At 40.8% G+C, this 7,284-nt stretch overlaps 1 protein-coding gene across 2 annotated transcripts in view; it reads left to right on the forward strand.

The window, feature by feature from the left end:
• Nucleotides 1–7,284, forward strand: part of LOC105667146 — a 48,387-nt gene that overhangs the window by 34,231 nt on the left and 6,872 nt on the right. The gene's annotated exons all lie outside the window — the stretch shown is intronic.

A 7,284-nucleotide genomic window follows, 5' to 3' on the forward strand; every position in this document is an offset into this window, starting at 1 on the left:
TATTTTATCTTGAGTGCATCCGTGTCTATTTATCGAAAGGAAATTTCACGGATCGTAAATGCAGAGTTTCAACTATGTCGTTACTTTGGCGGAATTCGCGTACCGAGTACGGTAGCAATCAGCGACCGCGTAATATCTCGTTTGTACGCCGCAACAATTTTGGAGATCGTTGGCACGGTAAGACGTGTAGGCGGATCTGCTACTATCCCGCTACTTAATACCCTGTTACGTGTTTCGCTCCCTTGAAAGTTTATCGTTGCTTCGTCTCGTGCGTCGACGAAACCATTGCAACACCTATATTAACAGTATAATTACAGTTACGGAACGACACAATTATCGTGGCGTTGTTTTCTCGAGACTGGCTTAACCAAAGCTTCAACTCGAACCAAGTGTAAGTGTGATTTCAAATACGATGAAAACTGATCTGCGGGTAACGGCTGAAGCTTCTTAACATCTTGGATACGATTGAATTTTGCGCGGGGCTGTTTCTCTGTACGGCAGAGTTTGACGCGAATTACGCGTAAACGATACAGCACTGCAATATGTGACGGATAATGCTGTTTCTCTACGCAAGCACATTGAAATGAAGTTTTTGAAAATTAAATGATTATTTTTCTTAAAGATACCACGCATATCCTTGAACTTTAATAATTTACTTTAATAATTAATAATACAATTGAGTGTGACATAAATTAAAACACGATACGATACATAGACCCGCGTCACAATTTTCACACTCATAGAGCGATAGTGTTTTTCGAATTGCTCTTCGTTTTCTATTTTCTGGCGACATTTTCAGGTCGAAGATTCTAAAAAAATTATAAGTATATTTAAATATTTTAACGTAAAAGCTACAATTGATATCTGGCACTGGTGTATTAAAAACAAAGACTATATATTCTGCCTGTATATCGGTATAAAACATTGCGAGGGCAAAGAAAACGTGAAGTAAGACAAATGAAATAGATCATTTAGTTCAAACGGTGAGCGAATAAGTCAGTAGATTGAGCCACTATACTGGCGCGTCGTATTATAAGATGACATCCGCGAAAGTCACTATAGTGACGCATCGTACCTAAGAGGTTAAGTTGACGAGTGTGATTCAAGCTTTAAAAATATCTCGCAACGATTCGTGATTGATCGAGTGTAATAATGTTTTTAATTTGCATCGCACATATCCACCCTTGATTTAATGACCCTTTAGTCTATCCTAACGATCCTTAGCCATCAACCCTCGAGAACGAAAGTTGGGGAAGTTTCGATTTACGGTATACTGGAGGGTAAAGTAGCTTTCGTAAAAAGGGAAGGTTAAAAGCGAAATATATATATTTAGGATTCGATGTATCGAGAGTCGAATTCGATAAAATTGAATCGTGTTTCGTCTTTTCGTCGATCTTTAAAGTTAATCTAACCTTTCTTAATCTAGCGCTTTCTTCCCTTTTTTCTTTCGTAACGGGATGAGAGCATCGCGAAACGCGTTGGCTGTAGATTTTATTGCCAGCATCTCGCAATTCGTTTCACGATAGTTGCTCGAATTTCTAGATTTTCTTAAGAATCACGAAGAGATCACGCAGAAAGCTAAAAGAACCGAAGATTTTTATTTCTGGACTTACCGGACTTCGGCTTGATAAAAATTACATTGGAATTGGCGAAACCACGAAAGATTTCATGGTTTCGTGGCATTTTAATCTGGCATTAGAGCTATTCTCGTAAAGAGGGCTTCGCTTATCGGGGCGTTGTTCTCATCGCGGGCAAACTCGTATATAAGGACGTTAGTCTCGAGACGGTCTCGAAAATTTCTCGTCTGTATGCGCCACCTTTAGCCAGCGACGAGAAAGAATTTATTTCGTCTCGGGAACCAGCTCGTTTCAATGAATCCCCGAAGGAACGGAACCGTTTCGTGCGCACCAAGGAAGAACAAAGATGTTTGGTACGCTGTCTGACCCTTGTTGAGCGGAAAGAATGGCTCGTAGCAACGGTACCAACAGCAAAATTAAATGACTGTATATCAGAAATGTGGTTTATACGAGAAAAATACTCTCTCCGTACTATTTCCGTTGCTGCCCGTCACTTTGCCTTGGCTACTTCCGTGTCTATCATACGTACGTACATACACGTACGATTACTCGAGCCAGTTTGATCGAAGCCAAGTAATTTACCTCGTAATTCGCTAAATTCGGTATATTTAATAATAATAATAATAAATAAATAAACGTGTAGTAACAATCGGAAATAGAGTATATTTTCTCACTGTTTCTTTGTTACGTTATTATAAATTAACGACGAGTCGCGAGTATAAAATTTGAAGAATTTTAAGCTGTCGAAGCTTATAGGTGACTCGGACAATCCTATCGTACTATACGAAAATAAGCGTTATCTCAACGAGAAAAAGTTTCTATTTTAATCCGTCCAACGTTGCTGAACAGTTCGATATTCTACGATTCTAGAATTAATCGCGAACTAAATACAATATGTACAAAGGATCAGAGCGAAATTCGTTTCTAGGTCGACTAACTATGCGAATGTGCAACCGACCGTACACCGCTATAGAAATAGCACGATCGAGGAACGTTATTTTCGCGATGCCCGAGAAACTGTTCGATCGAATGGATGGTTGTCCACTTATCGGAGGAACCGATGATCCGAGGACGTGATCATGCAAATTGTACGGCTACATGCGCGGCTACATCTTCCCTTGGAAGGGGAAGAGAGATGCGAAAAAGGCGTAATTCGTGGTACTTGAATTCGATGGTTGCAACTTACGCTACGGTTACGTACGCTCTCGAGCAGACGTTCCTTATCTTTCTCGATGTCTCACGCTGGACGTCGTCACACGTAACGAATAGAAAGCGACTCTTTGGTTCGACGTGTGTCGCAAAGTGTTCGTTCTTTTTCCACCGATACGAGTAGTAAATTCAAAGTTCTTTCGTCCCGTAATTGCTCCCACGCAGAAATAACTTTGCGGTTCTGTACAAGTCGAAATTAATTGAGAATCGCCGGAGTCGATCGAACGTTTGGAGTTAAGTTTGCTAATTTAACTTTCGTGACAGTCGTGTTAGCGTTGCAATTGCGAAAAAGTGGACGAAGGTAGAGAAAAAGGGCAAATTCCAATAACATTTCAGAGTTTTACATCTTTATTTCCATTTTAAACGCAATGCGAACAAACATCGGTCGAACGTTGGTACGAAAACGAAGTTACGTCAGAATGGAAGTTGCGAGGCTCGTTATCGAATTACATCGGAAATTACGAAAATTTGACTAGCGACTCGCTCAGCATGAAAACGGATCGGAAATGATCGAGTTATGAGATAAATTTTTTTTTTTTTTTTTATATAAATATATATTGAGAGCGCATGCGGAATATAGCGCGAGCTTTTCGTTTTATATATTGTATACTTCAACGTCAGACCACGTCGTTCCATAGAAACGACTGGTCTTCGATATTCTTGCGAAGACGCTACCTGGGATTCGGTACTCTCACATAATTTTGCAATTAACCTCCTTTCGTTAAATCGCCGGTAGAATGATTTCGCCTGGAGGTAACCTGCCTGGTATGACTGAAACACTCGCGCTCTTCATTCTGGATATAATTATACGATTACATTACAAAGGGCGCACGTTGCGATTGATTAATTGCCACGATCCAATTTGTTCCGCTGAAACGCATTGCACTTTAGAGATAAAACATATTTGTAGCTATTTTCGTTATTACTAGGGCGCGGGTCTTTACGTAAATTCATATTTTTGCAATTAAAGAAATTAATGGAATCTAAATGGAGATTTATTTCACTCGCTGGACATTAGAGCGAGCACTTTGTTCCGAATGTTTCGTAGAATCTCGAATTTTCTTTTCATTTTTCATAAATTCATAAACATCCGTGGTTTGATGTCTGTTTAATCACGCAAAATATCGCACACATCCTCGTGAATCAATACGTACGAACGAAATGATACGGATATCATCGAAGCGTGGGTATCGGGTAAAAGATCAATTAGATTTTAATCATAGATATATTTTTCAACGACTCGATGAGCCCTCTTCCATCGATTAAATCTTTTTTTATTAGCAATAACGCTCCGCGGCCATGAACTAACAATTTCTCGCGTCTCCTAAATATAAGATTTCGGAAAATTGATTCGTCATCGGCTACGCGTTAAGATTCTGCGGAAGACGTTAAATATTGATTCGGCGGGTTAATTTACATTTTTCGAACGGCGGGACGAGTATCGAGATAAAGTCCACAAATACTCCACTCTCTCCATCTTTTCTTTCAAATACCTGCATTACATTCGCCAGAGATCATCGAACGGATGATCGCTTCGATCAAATTATTCGAACGTTTCTTAATCTAGACAGCGTGCACCAAGTCTAACGCGCAACTTGGCGATAAACTTTTTAACCAAACTAATCTCTCAGGTATATCCTGATTAAACGTACGTCGTAGCAACGTAAGAACTATCAAATCTATCGAAAAATCTGCTCTCGATACTCTACATTTCCGTTCGTAACGGAATTACGCAAAAGGAAGCTGTCGTACTTTCGTGTTTTCAGCGTTGCTTCTTTCCGCTGGCACGTCCAGCTCTCGTACCACGAGACATTGGAGTGTCGCGGAGCTGTGGTAGTCGGAATCGTTGGAACTACTGGAAGAAAGAATCATCGTGGATCGATTCGTCGGTCGACTTGGATATTCGTAATCTGGTTTTTCCGCTAGATTATTCCACGATCCGCTGATGGTGTTATGTGACTGAGAATGCAGTTGGTGCCTCGTGAATTTTAATTCCTTCACGTAATAGATGCTTCTCGAGAAAACTTTGTCGCAGAGTCCGCGCTACGGATTTCTTGCTGCGTTTCACGTTCTTCGAGAGGTGCATGGGACGGTCGAAAGAACGAACAAACTCTAGACCACTCGGTCGTTCGAGTTGGATCTGCAAGATAGAGCAGTCGAACGAACAAAGATAATTTATCGTTGGTCAGTTGCCTCGAGACTCCCTAGGTCTTTGAAATTTCCCTGGAGAATCCCTCGCAAGTCGCGCCGCCGATCGAAACCGCTTTCCTACCGTTTTTCGCGTTTAGCGAAAGTCGCGGCGGCGGTCTCTCGCATAAATCGGTCTTCGTAATTTGCGCGGGTGGGTGTCGAACACGCTCTTTGGTCGACCAAAGATGGAAACGAGTTCGAGAAGGAAGGATAACCCCGAATATCGGCAAGAAAAGTTGCAGGCTCCTCTTTGCATGATCATTTAGCGGCTTCCTGTTGAACGATCTTTTCTTACGTTCCAACGTATACTCCATCGTCTCTCGATGACGACACTTTGTCTTCTTCGTTTTTTCCTCGTTCAAGAAGCGGCAGCCAATCCCCGAGCCGGTGCCCAGCCTTTTATCCATAATCTTCGCGGATAAAAAACCGTGGATTTTCTCACATCGAAGAAAGAATCTTGAAACTCGAGATCTATCGACTTCTGAAAATCGGATAGCGACGAACAAGAGTATGACTTTTCTTCTCGTTTGTTCGAAAAGTAAATCCCTCTCCAATGATTCTTCTTCGGCGATGTTGTCCATCTTATCCAACGCAGCACGATGAACAACCGTAGACGACGATTTCACTCGGAAATAAAATACTCGCAGAACTGACCGTGGATCAGCGATGCACGAATGCCGGTGTAATAAATTTTTATTGAATCGTTAGAGCGAACAGCTCGCTTAAAGGGCAGGTAACGGACGGAGGGGCAGCCAAGGTCAATTTGTCAAACACGGTTTAAAGTGCTTCGCACAATGACAACTTTTTAATATCTCCGCTCTGGTCGCGTATTTATTCGCGATATTTAAATATCGTTAAATATTAATGTTAAAAGTAACAAATAACGTATAATATTTAATATCGCTGGTTCCGTATTTTAAGAAGAAAATTATTGGAATCGATTTGGTGGATTTACGCTTGCTGATGCACGTACAGACAATTATTCCGTAATTTTACTGCACCGTGAAATAGTACGCCAGAGTTTAGAGGTGCGTGCGGTGAAATTTGCATCATTTGCTTGATAAGCGATAAATAATTTACAACGGTGCTAACTATCTTCGAATTATTGAAACTTCTGATAGCTACGGTATGCGACAAAGAGATTCGCGGATGAATCGGAAAAGATCGATCGTGGTTAACTTATCGCGAAAAATTAAATAAATAAATAATAGAAATAAAATAAAGTGTCTCGTGGAGGGAAAAACGAACTGTCGGGAAATTGGAAGCGTCGTGTATTCGGGAAACGTTTTGAGCAGCTTTCGATCAAGCGAAAAGATCGTCAGGACTGGAGGTCTGATATGGCTTCATGGTTGATGCATGAAAAATTCCTGGGATTTCTTGAAAATCGATACGTTTGGCGCCAAAACGACTGATTTTCTTTACCCGAGGCTGCTTTATCTTCATTGTATTCCACACACGCAAACGTTTCCTCGGACAAAGAACTAGGTCAAAGGTCAGCGCGATGGCGAATTCGCCACTTTGTCACCTCTGTCGCCTCTGAAATTCTATTTTTCTTTTATCAAATGCATTCGCGTCAATCACGTATTTAGACGATGATTTTTGCTCGAATTTATCGCGAATTTTCTTTTAAGCGCCGACAAGCGTTCGTTAGTTGGCTGGATTCTTTCGTCGGATGCAAAAGCCTGGCGTGATTAGGATGAGCAGGCAAAAGGAACCTCGACTAGGTAGATATAGCAGTAAACGTAGATTTTTATGTTCAGCCGATTTGCAGGTCAATGGCATCGTATATTTTTATTGTTGCATTGTGCTTCTTAAAACTGTCCGAGTGCAATTGATTCTGATCTGTCGTAAAATTTGTATCTTTTTTTTTTTACGTGGAGGAAATCCGCACGGACGGAAGTAGCGTGGTAGTGCCGGAGTCCAACCGACTAAAACCTCTACCGTAATTAAAAACGACGAGGGTCGTTGACAGCTGTTTGCAGCAGTGCTACTTACTACGTACGGTTCTTTTTGGTACTTTTGGAACTCTAAGCGACCGAGCATTCGTGCAAACAGCTTAATAGAAAAATTTGATTGCGTACCGTGCGTATACGTGGACTAAACGGTATCTATCGCTGTTAATATATTTGTCGTATAAATCCGGATTATAGCGGAAAACGCGTAGAGAGTGTCTAATCCCAACTCGTTATTGCAAATATTTTACAACGTACGCTGAATAGGAAAGAATATTTTTAGAGGAAAATTTAAATCCAAAAGAGAAATCCTAAAACATAAGCAGAATATTTATTTATTGATTTGTTTATTCGTT

This window comes from Bombus terrestris, chromosome 3 (assembly GCF_910591885.1).
Source record: "Bombus terrestris chromosome 3, iyBomTerr1.2, whole genome shotgun sequence".
NCBI classification, from domain to species: domain Eukaryota; kingdom Metazoa; phylum Arthropoda; class Insecta; order Hymenoptera; family Apidae; genus Bombus; species Bombus terrestris.